At 44.0% G+C, this 18,263-nt stretch overlaps 1 long non-coding RNA gene across 1 annotated transcript; it reads right to left on the reverse strand.

The window, feature by feature from the left end:
• Positions 1-6,754: 6,754 nt before the first annotated feature.
• Positions 6,755-17,809, reverse strand: LOC132655220 (uncharacterized). The gene is made up of 2 exons (XR_009592931.1): positions 17,574-17,809; positions 6,755-11,094 (listed from the first exon to the last, which is right to left on the reverse strand). It is a non-coding gene; the product is annotated as an uncharacterized LOC132655220 (long non-coding RNA).
• Positions 17,810-18,263: the final 454 nt, after the last annotated feature.

The raw sequence follows: 18,263 nt of genomic DNA on the forward strand, positions 1-18,263 counted from the left end.
GGTGAAGGAAGGAGGTCACCAGCCAAGGACGTGCCGCAGCCTCTGCAAGCTGGGAAAGAGCACATCTTCCTCTCTACAGTTCCGGAAGAACGCAGCCTGAAGTACACATTCGAAGTTGCCTCCCTCCAGATCTGTAAGCTAATAAATTTGCCTTTTAGTGTGTGTGTGAGAGCCTCAGCACGTGTCTACAGGTCAGAGGACAACTTTGGAGAAGCGGGTTCTCGATAGCTTATTGTTTCTGCCACACTGCCTCCTCCAGGATAAATGGGCTGCAGGCTTCCAGGAGATTCTTCTGTCTTTGCCTCCTGTCTTAAATAGGGTTTCTATCGCCGTGAAGAGACATCAGGGCTGTGGCAGCTCTTACAAAGGAGAACATTTAATTGGGGCTGCCTGGTAGTGTCGGCTCGATATCCAGCAGGTGGAGCTGAGAGGAGGGTGGCCAGTCCAGCTGGATGCCCTCCGTGGCTGAGCGGGATGGGATGGTGAGTGTTGACGGCCGGACCTCCCCAGATGCCCCAGGGAATAAAACACCATCGACCGGGAGTTCTGTCGAAGCAGGAACTCGGTTTATTGAATAAAGCGGTCCTTTTTATAGGTTTGGGTCAGGAAAGAGGGTTAAGGAAGTGAGGCAAGATGACATAGAGGGCGAGGTTAGGTAGTGCAAGGAGAGGTGGGCCAGCCACAAAACTCCACCTAACAGTTGCCAGGCAGGGTTCATTTTAAGGTGGATATGCTGAGTCATTTTTGCCCGGAAGTGGAGTCTCTTAAATCAGAAGCTAAAGACAGGTCTCCAAACTCGAGCCAGGCTCAGGTAGATGCAGCAGGCCTTATCAGGCCCAACATGGCAGTTCTGAGGTTTAGGCCATTGTCATCATGGCGGGAAACGTGGCGGCGCACAGGCAGACGTCGGTGCTTAGTTGACACGGCATATCTAATGCTGTATCTTCCACCGTCCCCTGTGAAATTCCCCTCGAAAACACACAGATGGACCGCAGGCTCGCTTACATCTCCGCAGCTGACACCTCCCACTCAAGCCTTCATCCGTTCAGGAATTCTTCGGTTAATAAGCTGATCCTTTCCGTACCCAATTAGCCTGACAGTCCCTGGGAAAACACCAGCTTGAAGGGCTAATGCTGCAAGGATCTCCCTTGAGCCTCTAAACACCAGGTTGGTCTCCGCGTCTAATACACTTCCTCTACTACTAAAATAAAAATCTTAGTGACTGATTTTCTTTTTTTTTAATTACTTTAAAAGGAATGCCTTGGGGCCGGGGATTAGAGCCTGATCCACTCCTCCTCATTATTCCCAGCCCATATCCTCTAGACCCTCTGCCAGGACCACGAGTAAATAGAGAAGAATTCTGGTTGGGAGGAGTGGCTGGATGCTCAGGTGAGGGGCCCATGACCTTCCCCTCCCTCTCCTTCTACGAAGGAAGGTCAACAGTAAAAGGGCCCAGCAGACCTCTTGAGGCTGGTGGGAGTATGGCTCGGAGGATAGTCCTGTACTACGAAAGGGCTCTATAACAGAATGTTCAGGCTGAGCTGGAGCTAGCAACTTTGGTACCATTTTCTAGTTGAGCAATTGGTACTCCGTGATGAGTACAATTCTCAACAAATCTTGCGCCTCTGCTCTTAGGTTTCAAACCTCATCTGTAACCAGGCCTTGTGCGCATGCTTTGCTGCCTTGCTGCCTGAGCTGGCTGGCTCTGCCACCTGGTGGTCAGTAGTGGTAACTGCATCCTACTTCTTTGACGCTCTCAGAGTGTTTATTTATTAAAAGGAATGCCATGCTGTCTTTGCGGCAAGTACATGAATCAGAGCCTGTAATAGCGCCCGTGGAAAAGCTTTTAAGTCTGGCAAAAATAAACAAAATGTAAATTTAAAGTTGATGGGGGAAGGAGAAGATTATTGGGGCCCTAGTGAATTCACTTGGCACAGTAGAGTGTGTATGCCGTTCTTTATTCACCGTCGGAGTCCACAGCTGAACTCTGTCCGGAACACACAACTGGCCAGCTGTGGCAAGGAACCTAACTGCTCTTCTTGACCTCGTTATAACGTGCAGTCTGTGTTGCTGTTCTGAAAATTTTAAATATCTTATGAAATGCATCCATCCATCCACCCCAATCTGAGAATGGAAGTACATGCCAGTAGCCCCAGCAAACGGAAGGCTGAGGCAGAAGGATTGTGAGTTCCAGGATAGCCTGGGTTACACCATGAGTTTGAGAATATCCTGGGCTACATGTCTCAAAAAAAAAAAAATCAGAAAAGAAAAGCAGCCATCCTAGTGTATCGTAGGCCAAGTGCTCAGACGTTAGTAGCTTCATTTGACGCTATAGAGTAAGTGACTAGATGCTACTCCACACACCTAAGGTGGGAGAAGTCCTAACAAAGCAGTAGGCTTAGAGGTACGTAAGGATCTGAGGGCAGAGCTGGGTTCGTGGGCTTTTATTTACGGAGAAGCCAGCGCTTAAATATGGAGCCTCTGATGGGTTGTATCATGGAGGATGACAGCAGGTCATTGTCATGTTCCATCCTAGTTAGGACTTCTGTCACTGGGATAAAACATTATGACCAAAAGCAACGTGGGGAGAAAAGGGTTCATTTTGGCTTACAGTTCCTCGTCAGTCCATCACTGAGGAGAACCAGAACAGGAACTCAAGCAAGGGCAGGAACCTGAAAGCAGGGGCCATGCAGAGGCCAGGGAGGAGTGCTGCTTACTCGCTTGCTCAGTTCGATCCTACCTCACCAAGTAATACTGGGTAAAGTATACATTTTAAGCTACCGTGTAAGAAAGCTAGTGTTCTTAACACTTGCTGATTTCTGTGGTCTTTGGGGAAGTTTTGAACCTCCAATACAAACAAACAAACAAACAAAACAAATCTCCTCCCATTTCCTTGTCTGTAAACCCGGCAAATGACAAAACCTTTCTGTTCTAAATACCGTGACCTCTTTCCATGCATCAAACACCCAGCCTTATTTCTATTTCAGAAACATCATCCTTTCTGAGGCTTGTAAGATTTTTTTTTTTTAGAGATAATTTTGCTCATCAGTGAGCCACTTTGCAGACAATGCTCATCACAGAAAGTTCTCCATAAGAGAGAGATGTCACGTGATTATGATTATCCCTGAACTTTTGCTGTGTTTGAGAATTGTCCGTTTAAAGTGTGTTTTAAATATGGCTCCCCTCGAGAATCCAGTGAAAGATGGAGACAGGTAGAACTGTAAGAGGTGGTTAGAGTTACGTGCACAATTAGTAAATTGTGAGGTGGTGGATTAATTGCTATCTTGAGGAGACCTGCAATAAAACCAGTTGTGATGAGTTTCTCTCTCCATGTGATGGGCTGTGCCATCTTGGGATGCTATTAGCAAGAAGCCTGACACCAGATGTGGTCAGCCTTGGGCCAAGAATATGTGCCAAATAAATGCCTTCTTTTTTCTACCTCAGCTCCTCTTGGGTATTGTGTAATAGCAACAGAGAACAGACTTAGATGATGCTTGCAGCTAACTAAAGTTCTGGTTCATAGGCTGGTCCACCAAACGTCCTATACATCCAGAACACAAACACATGCAGAGTTGCTTATTTTGTACTTTAATACTTTAAATATTCACAAATCAAACATGACGTTTATCTCTCATCTTTCTTTTAATCATACTTTGCCAGAGTTGGCAATATGAAAACCCAAGCTTATGCCTCTGCTCAGAGCCTTTTTGAGGAACCCTTGTATCCATAAAGTCACTTCTCGGTATCTTTTAAAAACATAAATCACCTCATTATTTGTCAGCGTGTAATACAGTCTGCATCCATGTAAGCCACCCTGGGTCACACACGATAAGAATAAAACTAAACTCCTTACCATGGTTTTGGCTAGGAGACCACACCCAACTACTGCCATGTTCACCTTGGCTTGGTTGTAGAACCCTGACTAGGCGGTAACAGAGTGGAAATGAAGAAAGGACAGACACACAGACAGGTACCGGACAGACACTGAAGAACAACAAACACATACACATAAGTACACAGAAAAGATGGGGTTAGGTGGGCTATTTGAACTCTGGTAGAGCTGCACCAATTATGGCAACAACCTGGAACCCTGGAACATTCGTTTTGTACAGCATGGGGCAGAAGGTGTGGCTTGTCTCAGAAGGTCTCTGTAGGCAGCAGAATCAGGCTGTAAACACGCTGGAGGAGGAGGAAGCTGCAGTTGATGGTTTTCATACTCACTGCTCAATTGTACACCCTGGCTGGCCTCTTTACCAAGCACAAGTTAGCTCAGGAGCTCTGCCCTTGTGGTGCCATGCATATAAAGTACAGCCCCCAGAGCAATAAAGCAAAAAGGAGTCACTAACTGACCCAAGATTGTAACAGTAATATGGCGGTCCTGGGGCAGCTGTTGAAATGCTCGCCCCGAAGGAAAGTGCGTTTGTCACTGACCTGGTTTCTAGCTATAAATAAGTACACTGTTACAACAAAAAAAAGATTGACTTTTAATTGGCCTTACTATCATTGCTTGGTTTTCTACAGACAAGGTAGCTCCTTCCTCTCTGCACCTAAGCAAGGACATACAATTTCAAAGACTGCTGGAATGGGGAAAAAAAACTTCTCTGGTATGTTCTTCTCAACAGAATCAGTCCCACTTTCCAATTCTTCTGATGCCTGGCTCATCTACAAAGACCTGTCTCCTGCATCTGTGAACTGGAGTTAGCCCTTACAGACACAACTCTGAAAAGGCAACAGTAAGAGAGAGCCTGGCATGTGGACACCCTGCTGTTAACAGTGTCTTCAGAAAAGAAGCTCTTAAAACAGGTGGTGGTGGCTCGGGCTTTTAATCCCAGCACTCACTCAGGAGGCAGGCAATCTCCCAGGTCAAGGCCAGCCTCAGCTACAGAGTAAGTTCCAGGACGGTCAGGGCTACACAGGGAAACCCTGTCTCAAAAAAGAAAGGAAGGAAGGAAGGAAGGAAGGAAGGAAGGAAGGAAGAAAGAAAGAAAGAAAGAAAGAAAGAAAGAAAGAAAGAAAGAAAAAAAGGAAGGGAGAAAGGAAGGAAGGAAGGAAGGAAGGAAGGAAGGAAGGAAGGAAGGAAGGAGAAAGAAAGCCCTCACATACTTTGTTGACTATTTCTCTCTCTCTCTCTCTCTCTCTCTCTCTCGCTCTCTCTCTCACCTCCCCCTTCCTCCCTCCCTCCTTGTTTGAATTTGTCCCAAAGTCTGACTCAGTTTCAGGCACTGTGGACAAGTGTGGATGGTTCAAAAAGGATTTACTTTCAACTAAGGTCTCCCTCCTAGATATGTCACGAAATTCTTGTCTGTGACATCCTGGGCTTCCCTCCATCTTTTACAGAACCTGTGCCAGGACAGCTTGATCAGGATCAATCCTCCTGCCTGGGATGGGGAAGTGGGAGCGTGTTCTCTCCAGTTTCCTCAGCTTCAGGGCCTGTGCTTCCTTCCTTGTGCCCAGGACAGGCTTTTCCATTAAATCTTCCCAACAGAAACTAATTCTTTGGGGGTTTATTTTGAGTTTTGGTTTTTCAGGACAAGGTTTCTCTGCATAGCTCTGGCTGTCCTAGACTTGATTTGTAGACCAGGCTGGCCTTGAACTCACAAAAATCCATCTGCCTTCTGATTGCTGGGATTAAAGACCTGCACCACCACTGCCCTGCAGAAAATAATCTTTAAAGATCAGGGACCTGTATCCATTCCTCAGTTGAGAGACATCTGGGTTGTTTCCAGATTCTTGCTATTACAAATAAAGCTGCTACGAACATGGCTGAGCAAATGTCCTTGTTGCATACTTGAGCATATTTTGGATATTTAGGAGTGGTATAGCTGGATCTTGAGGAAGCACTATTCTTAATTGTCTGAGAAAGCACCAGATTGATTTCCAAAGTGGTTGTTCAACTTTACATATCCACCAGCAGTGGAGGAGTAAGGTTTCCTTACTCCACATCCTCCCCAGCATGTGTTGTCACTTGAGGTTTTTTATCTTAGCCATTCTGATGGGTGTAAGGTGAAATCTCAGGGTCGTTTTGATTTGCATTTCCCTGATGACTAAGGATGTTGAGCATTTCTTTGCAAGGACCATGCGTGGAGATAACCTAGAACCCCTGCACATATGTAGCCCATGGCAACTCAGTCTTCAAGTTCCCTCATAATGGGAACAGGACCTGTCTCTGACATGAACTGAGTGGCTGGCTCTTTGATCACCTCTCCCTGATGGGGGCACGGTCTGACCAGGCTACAGAGGAAGACAATGCAGTCAGTCCTGATGAGACCTGATAGGCTAGGGTCAGAGGGAAGGGGAGGAGGACCTCCCCTATCAGTGGACTTGGGGAGGGCCATGAGAGGAGATGAGGGAGGGAGGGTGGGATTGGGAGGAGATGAGGGAGGGGGGCTACAGCTGAGATACAAAGTGAATAAACTGTAATTTATAAAAAATAAATAAATTTTTAAAAAGAATTAAAAAAAGAGAGAGGGCTGGAGAGTTGGCTCAGAGATTAAGAGCACTGGCTGCTCTTTCAGAGGTCCTGAGTTCAACTCCCAGCAACCACATGGTGGCTCACAACCATCTATAATGAAATCTGATGCCCTCTTCTGGCCTGTAGGTGTACATGCAGATAGAACATTGTATATGTAATAAACAAATAAATCTTTTTTTTTTTTCAGATTAAAGTAACACAACTTTATTTGGATTCTAAAACATGCATCAATTCAATTATAAATAGTTACTGTTATACACCAGACAAAGTAAATATATTAACTTTGCCATGCTTCCTCATCGCCTCCCTGACGCCGGGCATTGCCAGTCAACTGCAGCACCCCTCTCTTCTGATCACACTCCTGTTTGCAGAATCCTTTTCCGCCTGGAACGTGAGCAGTGTCTATCCTTCACTTACAATTAGTACATGAGCTATGTTTGTGGATACATTTGCTATTAGACAAAGTATCTGTAGATAACTCTAAATGTACCACTTTTGTTGTGTCATCCTATCTATAAAATAATTTATTGTTTCTGCAAAAATCAGTCAGTTCAAGAGTATGACGATAGATATTTTTAAACTACATTTTTTAAACTTTTTTATTAATTACACTTTATTCACTTTGTATCCCCCCATAAGCTCTTCCCTCCTCCCCGCCCAGTCCCACCCTCCCTCCCCCTTCTTCACGAATGCCCCTCCCCAAGTCCACTGGTAGGGGAGGTCCTCCTCTCCTTCCTTCTGATCTTAGTCTTTCAGATCACATCAGGAGTGGCTGCATTGTCTTCTTCTGTGGCCTGGTAAGGCTGCTCCCCCCTCAGGGGGAGGTGATCAGCAGGCCAATCAGATTATTTCAGAGACAGTCCCTCTTCCCATTACTACGGAATCAACTTGGACACTGAACTGCTATGGGCTACATCTGTGCAGGGATTCTAGGTTATCTCCATGCATGCTACTTGGTTGGAGTATGAGTCTCTGGGAAGACCCCTGTGTTCAAATTTTCTGGTTCTGTTTCTCTCCTTGTGGGGTTCCTGTCCTCTCCAGCTCTTACTATTTCCCATTTCTTACATAAGATTCCATGCACTCTGCCCAACAGTTGGCCATAAGTCTCAGCGTCTGCTTTGATAGTCTGCAGGACAGAGCCTTTCAGAGGCCCTCTGTGGCAGGTTCCTAGGTTGTTTCCTGTTTTATTCTTCTTCTGATGTCTATCCTCTTTGCCTTTTGGGGTGGGGATTGAGCATTTTAGTCAGAGTCCTCTCTCTTGATTAGTTTCTTTAGATGTACAGTTTTTAGTAGGTTTATCCTATGTTATATGTCTATATGAGTAAGTATATACCGTGTGTATCTTTCTGCTTCTGGGACAGCTCACTCAGGATGATCCTTTCCAGGTCCCACCATTTACCTGCAAATTTCATGATTTCCTTATTTTTTATTGCAGAGTAAAAAAAAAAAAAATCAGGGACCTATCAATATTATTTATGCTCTATATTTTCCTGCTCCTAGAGTAATGCCTAACTGGCTGGACACCAATGTACTTGCATTCACTGACTGGTATATCAATTCCAATTTCTAATGCATGGTAGTGCCTGTATGTTATCCCAGGAGAACCGAGATATAGGTTAACTTGGACTGTGTAGTGAGATCTTGTACCAAAAAAAGAAAAAAAAATCAGTCCAGATTTCTAGTGGTCTATTTATATTCATAATTCTTGAATTTGAATGTCTTGAATATCTGTGCTTTGTCTAGCACCTACTTGGACTTAAATTAAGAGCATTGACATTAAGAGTGGATCAAACCTGGGTTTTAATACCAGCTTTGACATGTCTCACTTTACTTCTTGAGCAAATTACTTAAGGCCGGCTTTCCTCCATTTCATATTTGATAATGATGATGATGATGATATCATCTTACTCAAACTGATTATAAAATTAAGGTGATATAGAACTTGTTAAGTCCTCAGCCAACACAAATGTATACACACATATATGCATATATGTATGTGTGTGTATATGTATGTATATATAAAATGCTGCATCATTGTTTTCTTTTCCTTGTAATCATCCCCAAAACAGTGGGACTCAGTGGTTTCACCAGATGCTGACTGTGACACCAAGAGCACATTCCACAGCCTGCAGTTCACTCTGAATGAGTCTGAAAGAACAGGTGGGGTTAGAAAGCCTGAAGATGGACACAGGACATTTCACACTGAGAGGAACTGCATGAAGGAAGACAGCTGGGACATTCCAGGAATGGCTGATGCATGCACACTGCGGACTGTGTTAATCCACTTATTCGTTTGAAAACATTTTCACATCATCTCTCACCAAGAACACTGTGCTAAGACAGGCTCAGAGGGAGTAAACCGTGGGTCCTGCCCTCTGGGAGCTGCTCCTAGCAAAGGGCACGCCGTAGAAGGCATGTAGGGCTCCTGCTGTTGCCCGAGCAGCGTTAAACTGAAGAAAGCAAGCAGCATTTCTCCGTGTGGGAAGCAAGGAAGAGCTGGAGATGAGACCAGGATACTGCTGCAGATGTCTGAGATAAGGCTGAGAGACCATTCAATGGAGGGCACTTGCAAGGTACTGAATATGGAAATGAACTTAGAACAAAAATGGGATAGACAGATAAGCAAATACTAATTTTTTTTTTTAATACACCCATGCTCACCTGTCTTCAAAACAGCACCATCCCTTAGTTAAATCAAGCTGGAGCCTCCGAAGTTGCCGGGAATAGGCTCTTTGTATGGAGAGCAACATTAGGATTTACAAACCTGTACCCTTGTCTCTGGACCCCCCGGGAATATACAACCACTTCTGGTGGCTGTGGTCACGTGGCCTCAAGGGGACGCTATTTCCTTTCGTTCTCCTGGTAAAACTGTGGTTCTGAAGCCAACATAAGAATTTCCCTAGTTTATCAGGTCTCATCAGGACTGGCTGCATTGTCCTCCTCTGTAGCCTGGCAAGGCTGTTCCCCTCTCAGGGGGAGGTGGTCAAAGAGCCAGCCACAGAGTTCATGTCAGTGAGAGCCCCTGTTCCCATTAGTGGGGTACTCAGATGGACAGGGAGGAGGATCTTGCCTATCAGTTGGGAGGGAATGAGGGAGGAGGCTACACCTAGAATACAAAGCTAATACACTGTAATTAACATATAAAAAAGAATTTTCCAGAAGGCTTGTTAATGTAGCATCATCGCGGGGTCCCACTCCCACAGTTCCTGGTATAGTAGGGCGGTAGGGTGGACCAAAGAATGTGCATTGGTGATGCGTCCCCAGGTTGCGCTGTCTCTGCTGACCCACAAGGAGCCAAGACCCTTCGAAAAAACAGGTAAAATGGCTAGAATTCTGAAAGGGGGGCTTTCTACAAAGCCCACAAAAGAAAAAAAAGAAAAAAATACATGATTTTAAAAATTAGGTCGGGGTCCGAGGGTGCAGTTCCCTGAGAGGGGACAGTTTCTTGGGGCAGTGCACGCTTTGCACAGGAGAGGCCATGGGCTCAATTCCTTACACCCATCAAGCAAAAACAACAGACAGCGCTAGAGCCAAGCAACAACGCAGCATATACCTTGTGACAGTGAGTCCTGAGCGCTAGCTGGCCTTTTCCAAGTGTAGAAAGGGCAGCTTTCTACACGCTATGATTACAGGAAGAGGTTTTATAGCACGGCCATACCAGGAAAGGGCCGACGGAAACCCAAGAATACAAGAATGACACGATCCGAACGAGAATGCAGTCGTAAAATAAAGAATGTTGTTATTTCCTTAGGCTCTTATTTATGGCGTGGCTGCCTCCAATCCCAAGAGCGTAAATGTACCTTGCGAATGCCTAAGGAATGTCAAAAGTCAAAATGAATTTCAGCCCTCAGAATCCTCAGGTCGGGAGCACAGCCCTCCGTATCGACATTACTCATTTGTTCCCAGCTAGCTATATTTATCCTGTGAACTTTGAATCACATGTTATTTTTAACATAGCTATAGCTTCCCCGATAGCACCCAGCCTAATAAATACAGATGCCTTCTTCCTTATCTCTGTACTGTGTCTTGAACACAGTATCTTGTCAAAATTGATGAGATACCTGTTAGAAATGTGTGCTTCCTGGCCAGACTGGTGTTTATATCAATGTCAGGACTTGGCCTGACTGCTGATCATTCTTGAAAGGAGAAAAAAAAAAAAAAAGTCTGTTCAAAATGTCTTCCTTGAAGAAAGATAAATCTCCAGTTACCTTCTGCCACCATCTCTTGGCCACTTGGGACTAAGTTAAATGTCCATACTTCTCCTTCCCTTCTTATTTTATTTCTGTTGTTCTCTGTCCTCGAGGAGAGAGGACTGGAAAATCTCCTTTGTATTCCCAAACACCCAGGGACCCTCAAGATGAAGACTAAGAGTATGGCAGGGACAGTCGGAGGTGAGGATGGTGGGAGGAGAAGATGGCTGCGTCCAGACCCAGCTGAGGCTCCTCTGTGGACACCAGTTTAGAGGATCGGTGGACAGCAAAGGAGCAAGGGGGATCCAGACAAGTTCCAGGGGCGCAGCTGTGGGTCCACACTCTACTCTCTCCCCTGCCTCCACATCTCAGACAAAAGCATTTCACCTGTCGTTGACTGAATAGGAGCAAATGGAATAGATGGAGGAGGGTCTGGAAAGAAGGAGAGCGAGAGAAACCCTTTCAGGATAAATGGTTCTTGTCACCAGTTTACATGTACACACACACACACACACACACACACACACACACACATGGACACAGTATCTCCCACAAACACCCCACAAGTCCCTCATGCTAGAAGCCTAAAGCTCTCTGGACTGGCTCACCACCTGAACCCCAAATAAACTGCTTGACCTAGTTCTGACGTGGACTAATTACTGTAGCCTTGCCATCTTGTGGCTGATTCCTTTACAGGTGCAGGGGCCATGAATTTTATCCTCCCCCGGTGACTAATGAACTGAACTAGTTTTTATTTTTCTTTTTTAAACAGTACTTTTTTTTTCATATTTTGAGAGTATAGTATAATTACATCATTTTCCCTTCCTTCTCTCCATCCAAGTCTGCATACCCTTCCTTGTTCTTTTTTAAATTCATGGCCTCTTGTTTTCATAATTTTTGTCACACCCATATATGCATATGTATACACATATATATTCTTTTTGTTGTTGTTTGTTTGAGACAGGGTTTCTCTGTGTAGCCTTGGTTGTCTTGGAACCCACTCTATATACAAGGCTGGCCTCAAACTCAGCAATCCACCAACCTCTGCCTCCCAAATTCTGAGATTAAAGGTGTGTACCACCACTGCCCAGCTACACATATATATTTTTAAATACATAAATATAACCTGCTCAGTATGTATAATGTCACTTGAATATATGTATTTTTTTTCAGTATTGACCTTCTGGTATTGAAAAACCAATTGGTGTGCTCTTCCTTGGAAAGACTATTTTTTCTACACAGTCTCATTTACTCAGATAAATAAATACATGGAGAGAGAGACTGTGTGGGAGAATTGGTTTGATTTACATGAGGTCATGAAGATTTACATGATTTACATGAAGATCAGAAATGGCAGAGGCAGTTGTGTGCTCACACGGTGAAAAGAATACAGCCCTTGCAAGCAATGGAAGTAAAATGTTGGCCTTCAAAACACTGAAGTCAAAAATAGAGGTTATGTGTGCCAGTTATAAACGAGGGTCGGATGGAAGGGGAGGAGGACCTCCCCTATCAGTGGACTTAGAGAGGGGCAGGGAGGAGATGAGGGAGGAAGGGTGGGATTGGGAGGGAATGAGGAAGGAGGCTACAGCTGGGATACAAAGTAAATAACCTGTAATTAATATAAAAAAATTTAAAACTAGAGATTATGCTGCTATGTATGCCAAATTTACATTCTCTTACAGAAAGCAAATTGGTATTATAAAAATAGTAAGGGTACTTAGACTTTTTTCTACAAAGACAATAATAATATGTGAATTTGAGAGGAAAATAGCCTTCATGAGTTTGACAAGTTAAAAACCTTGTCCAATTTTTTTTCTTTTTTCTTTTTCTATTTATTTATTTATTTATTTATTTATTTATTTATTTATTTATTTATTGAGGCAGGGTTTCTCTGTGTAGCCCTGGCTATCCTGAGATTTTCTCTGTAGACTAGGCTGGCCCTAAACTCACAGAGACCCACATGCTTCTGCCTCCTTGGCTCTGGGGTCAAAAGTGTGCACCACCACCACCCAGCTCAGACAAATGCCTTCTGTGCTCTCACTTGCTATCACCTTGCCTTCCCGGGAGGTTGTATTTGTTAAGATTCAGTGACAGCCAGATATTGTGGAAAGCTTCAAGTAGAGCATGCACACTTGTACACACTCAGAACCATAGAGACTACAGCTATCATGCAGGAAGCAGAATAAACTGTTCCTTTCCTTTTCTTTCACATGTGTATGTGGTGTGCATGCTAAGGTGTATGTGTGTTCATATGTGTGTATGTTCATGTATGTGTGCTCACGCACATGTGTAGGCCTGACATCGAAGCAGCGTGTCACCCTCCATGGCTCTCCATCTATACTGAGGCAGGGTTTTTACTTGAACCTGGAGCTCGCTGATCTGGCTAGTCTGGCTACCCAGCTTGCTCTGAGGATCCCCTGTGTCTGCCTCTCACACCTCAGGATTGTAGGCAGACCACCACGCAAGGCTGGAATTTACATGGATGCAGGGATCTGAACTCTGGTCCTCACGCTTGCACCACCCACGGAGCCATCCCTTCAGATACATAGACAGATAAAACAGCCACACACGTGAAACAAAAATAAATCTTTAATGAAAAAATTTTAAAACCTAACCACATCTTTCTCCAAGCTCCCACCACTTCCATTTCTGTTAAGATCAGTGATGCCTTTTTCAGAACAATTTCATTGTATATATTCGTTGCACAAGGTACTGTGCTTTCTCAGAGCTGTTTTACACAGGGTACACGTTGAACATATGCCCATCCATCTCCCCATCCTTCCCTTCTCAACCCCCCTCTCAGATACCGTTAGTCTGTCTTGACAGTTGCACCTCTACTTTCATGCCATGTATACATGCATGGTTTGATGTACCTAAGTAAAATCTAGGAAGCACAAATGAGAGAAAGTATAACTGTGTGTCTACGTCTGAGCTAGCCTGGAACTGTGGTCTGTTACGGAAGTGATGCTCTTCTCAGTAGAGCATCCCATAAATATTAGTATTCAGGTAGCAGCGAGCTGAAGCCATCTCGTCAGTGCTGGTGGAATGATTTCAAATGTTGCACTTGTTCATTTTTTGCTAGGTTTACTTGGGTTTGTGAAATAAGTTTCAAAATTCAGCTGCCAGTTTGTTTAGAAAATGTAGATATTTCCAAGAAAAAAAAAATGTCCCTGTGATACTTGCTTTGCTGGTCCCAACCATCATCCCTCTTTACAGTAAGGACTCCAGTAAGAGTCTATCTGCAAGCCAGGTGTGGTGGTACACGCCTGTAGTCCCACCTCTCAGGGAGGCAGAGGCAGGAGGATCGCTGTGAGTTCAAGGCCAGCCTGGTCTCAAAGCAAGTCCAGGATAGCCAAGGCTACACAGAGAAACCCTGTCTGAAAAAACTGAAAGCCAAAAGCCAAAAATAAAAGAAGCAAAAACAAACAAGCAAACAAACAAAAATGCCTATCTGCAACCAGGAAGTCAGTAGAAATTCTGAGTGTTGGGCAATGATAGGAGGAAACACACATGTACCTGTGTGGACCTCAGAGCTTTCAGTGCTGTGACATTACCTAATAATTGGTATTTATATTTGTTCATATTTTTATTTATTCTGCATAAATTATGAAGCGTGTCATACAATCTTTAATTCCCAACTTTACGTATCTTCATGATTATTAAAAAAATTTTCATCGTCTCTTATTACACAAACATGAATGTGCGCATTCTCTCTGTTCAGTAAATCTAACATGAGCACTAATAAATGAAGCATTTCTTCCCACAGTGAAGGAAGAGGAGGAAAGCAGCAGCTGCTGCTGGGTGAGCAAAGATCTGGGGACCAGCATTTCTGGGAGCATCCTAAAGTGGGAATAAGGCTGGGGTTTGAGAGGAGGACTGGTGTATATACAAGTGCAAGTAAAAGAAAGGGCACCTCAGACAAGCTAGGAAGGCAGGCCATGCCTCACATGGGCCAGAGTGCATTGGCGAAGAGTCTTCATTCTTTTCCAAACACAACTAAATTCAAAGAAGCAGAGTAAGCAGACAAGTCTTCCTTACAGACCCTGTCAACCTGCTAGACTGGCCAGGCTAAGAGCTGTAAGACTACAATGTTGGGGACTCGTTAATAAGCTTCATAGCTGGTACCAGCTTGGCTATAAGTTCCCCAGGGAGACTGCAAGCCTAGTAAGGTGACAAATTACAGAACTTACCTCTTCTCTTGCTATCTTTTGTTTTGTTAACTCAAAAATACATAGCAATCTACTAAATAAATCATTATACTGTCTGCAACATAGATAAAGCAGCAAGCATTATTAGCACTAAAATCTCAAGAAAAGCTGAACAGCTACAAAAGTGAAAGTAGAGCTTGCAGACAACAATGTAAGGAATGAGCGAATAGAGAGATGGTTCACTGGTTAAGAGCGCTTCTTGCTCTTAGAAGGGATCATCGTTCTAATCCTAGCACCCACATGAGTGCACGATTTCTCCCCAGCATTCACTGCCACTCATAACTCCAGTTCCAGGGGATCTGATGCTCTCTCCTAATCTCCAAAAACACCAGGCACACACATGGTACACTTGCATTCATGCAAGCAAAACACTCACATACATAATACAACGCAAAGACTGAAAAGTAGCCCAGGATATCAGTGCTCTCCCAGGCTTGTCAGGTGAGGCTGTCCTGGCCCCAGCCCCCTGCTCTGTCTGACCAAGTGGCAGATGCTGACCATGTCCTTGATTTATTCAACACACCTGACTTCCTGTGACACCCCCCCCCCCTTCTCTGGTCAGTATATAGGGAGATCTTATCTCAAAACAAACATCTATTACATTACAAAATAAACCTTTTTTATTGATTGATTGATTGATTTTACATCCCTCCCTCCTCTCCTCCTGGCTCCATCCTCACACCCTCATTGACCCTCCCCTTGTCCTCAGAAAAGGAGACCACCCCACCCCCTGTACCCACCCACCTTGGCACATCAAGTCACAGCAGGACTAACCGCATCCTCTTCCACTGAGGCCAGACAAGACAGCCCAGCTAGGAGAAAGTGATCCAAAAGCAGGCAGCATTGTTGCTGTGCTCTTAAATATCTCTTGAAAATCCACCTCCTACTTTTAAAATAATAGATGTTGCATTTATTTGTTGAAATATCAACACAGGAGAAAATTCATCCCAGAAATGGTTGATCCAATATTGGCACCTGTCATTTGGGTAATCAGGAGCACGAGGTGTGAGAAGCCAGTTCGAAACCACCTTGAATTAAGTAGGGAAAGCCTACAGAGACAAGCACACCAAAAGGCTGAGAGTTGTGCTCTCTTGTATTCTAAGGGAATAGATAGGACTGTTAGAACGAGAGCCAGCTGTTTGGAGAACGCGCTGTGCCTCATTGACCAGTGGAAGGTCACAGTAAGGAGATGTCTTCTTACTTTTCTCTGGTTGTGACAACTGGGAGATGGAAGGGAAGGGGAATGTGAAATATTTATTTCACAGCCTTTCTCCTCTCTCAGGTTGGCAATGACCATGTTTCTTCTTACAGCCAAATGCTCCGAAAACTTTTTAGCTTCAGCAACTGTTTCTTTTTCCTTTTTGTACCTCCCTAGGAGCTGTACCTTTCCCACAGAGCTGCTCTTGCAGCTCTGGTATGCTCAGCTGTCCTTTGCAAGTTTTTCCCAGCCAGTCACAAACCTTGTGACCAATCTTTCCCATTACACTTTCCCTGAACACCCCCCTAGAGCTTAGCATCTATTTTCTGCAGGTGGTCCCTGACTAGGCACACATTAAGCTGATAGATTTTCTGGATACAACAGAGATTGTTTTCAAAGTATACTGCTTTGTATATTTTGCTTTTCCAGATCATGTAAATCTATTGTATATCAAAAAAATTAGCACATGTATTTTAAAATGTTGTCATTTTAAATTTATCAGAGTCACAGGAAGTTGGAAAACATATTTTAAAACTTACATAGTGGGACCCTGTAGCAGCCCCCACTTATCTCTCTCTCTCTTTCAAGAGTGTGTGTGTGTGTTTGCAGCTTTATGGGCATTCTACAATAGTTCCAGATCATAGTAATATTAGAATTAAAAACAAAACAAAACACAACAACAACAAAACACCCCTTACCCAAATACTTCCTTTGTACTATCCTTTTTGTGGTCACACTTATTCTTTCCTTCACCATTATAACCCTTGGCTAGTAACATTTATTTCTTACCTCTCTAATTTTGTCACTTTGAGAGTGGTAAATCCATGGAATACACAATGTGTAGCCTTCTGTGACTGCCTCCCAGGCCCCGTCACTGTTAATTTGTTGTATGTATCAACTATCTCCACCTGACCCTTTCGATTAGTGAGTGATATTTTGTGTGTCAGCGTACCATTCGCTTAACCAGGGAGTGTGGGTTGCTTACAGTGTGAGGCCACTATAAATGAAATTTCTGTGTCTGTTTATACACAGCTTTTTAGGTAAACATCCATAATTTTTCCCCCTCTGGGAGACAAGCCTGACAATAAACCTGTAGGTCATAGAACAGTGTTTATTTCTTTAAAACACTGCTCAAGTGTTCTCTCGGGGTGGCTGCTCCATTTGCAGCCCCATGAGCAGTGTGATAAGCCATAGATCAAATTTCCCTCATACTTGTCATCCACCCGTGACTGTAGGAACCCTTCCAGTCAGGTTTTCTGATTGTCTACCTACAATTCCAACTAGAAACCAAGAACTCACTCTTTATTTTTTCTTTGCCTCCAACTAAGAGTGTCTAAGTAACCAGATAGCGTTGTGAGACTTACAACCATTACAGTCAGTGACAATGCCACACTTTTGTCTTTTGCTAACCCATGCTGGCTTCTGTCCTCCATATCCTGCACACAGAAATTTCTAAGTCATGATGGTGCCACATGCCCAGCATTACGTGTGCCCAAATCACTTACCTCTATGTTCTATGTTCTTCAAATACATGACTAGCCAAACCCAGAGTCCGATGCTGAACAGCTTTCTCCTAAAGCCACTTATAGAAGCGATTTCGCTGCCAGCGAATGTCCAGAAAGAAACTGATGACACAGTCCAACTGAACAATGTAAAGAGAATAAAGGCACTATTTATAAGGATCTGAGCAGAGTACAGGCACTCCACAAAGCATGGTAGAGTAGTGTGCAAAAGCAACATAATGTCCTTCCTACCATGAGGCCCAGGAACACAATGGCAATGCTTTCCCTGAGCTAGAAGACAGAGTGGTCTGTGTGTAGAAGGCCAACAGACCACCCAAGAACATAGGAAGGGGATTCTTCCTTCAGCAATCCCATTGACTACATCCAAATAAAAGCAAAAAGGGTGATGACATCCATTGGTATAACCATTTAGGACAGCCTCCTGGGTACGCAGCAGTCAGTGCTAACGAAGAGAAACAAATGTAAGAAGTGTGTGATGCAGTTTTCATCTATGGACAGGTCCAGAAGAGTAGTTTCATATCAGCATATAGAATTTTGGCTGTTTGTTTTATTGTTTTGTTTTGTCACTGCCTAGGATTTAAACTCAAGACTTGGCACATGACTCTCATAACCACTTTACTAAGCTACATTCCTAACCCTCAGAGAGCTTTCTTTTTGCAGTGCATTATGACT

Source organism: Meriones unguiculatus, chromosome 1 (genome assembly GCF_030254825.1).
Source record: "Meriones unguiculatus strain TT.TT164.6M chromosome 1, Bangor_MerUng_6.1, whole genome shotgun sequence".
Classification (NCBI taxonomy): domain Eukaryota; kingdom Metazoa; phylum Chordata; class Mammalia; order Rodentia; family Muridae; genus Meriones; species Meriones unguiculatus.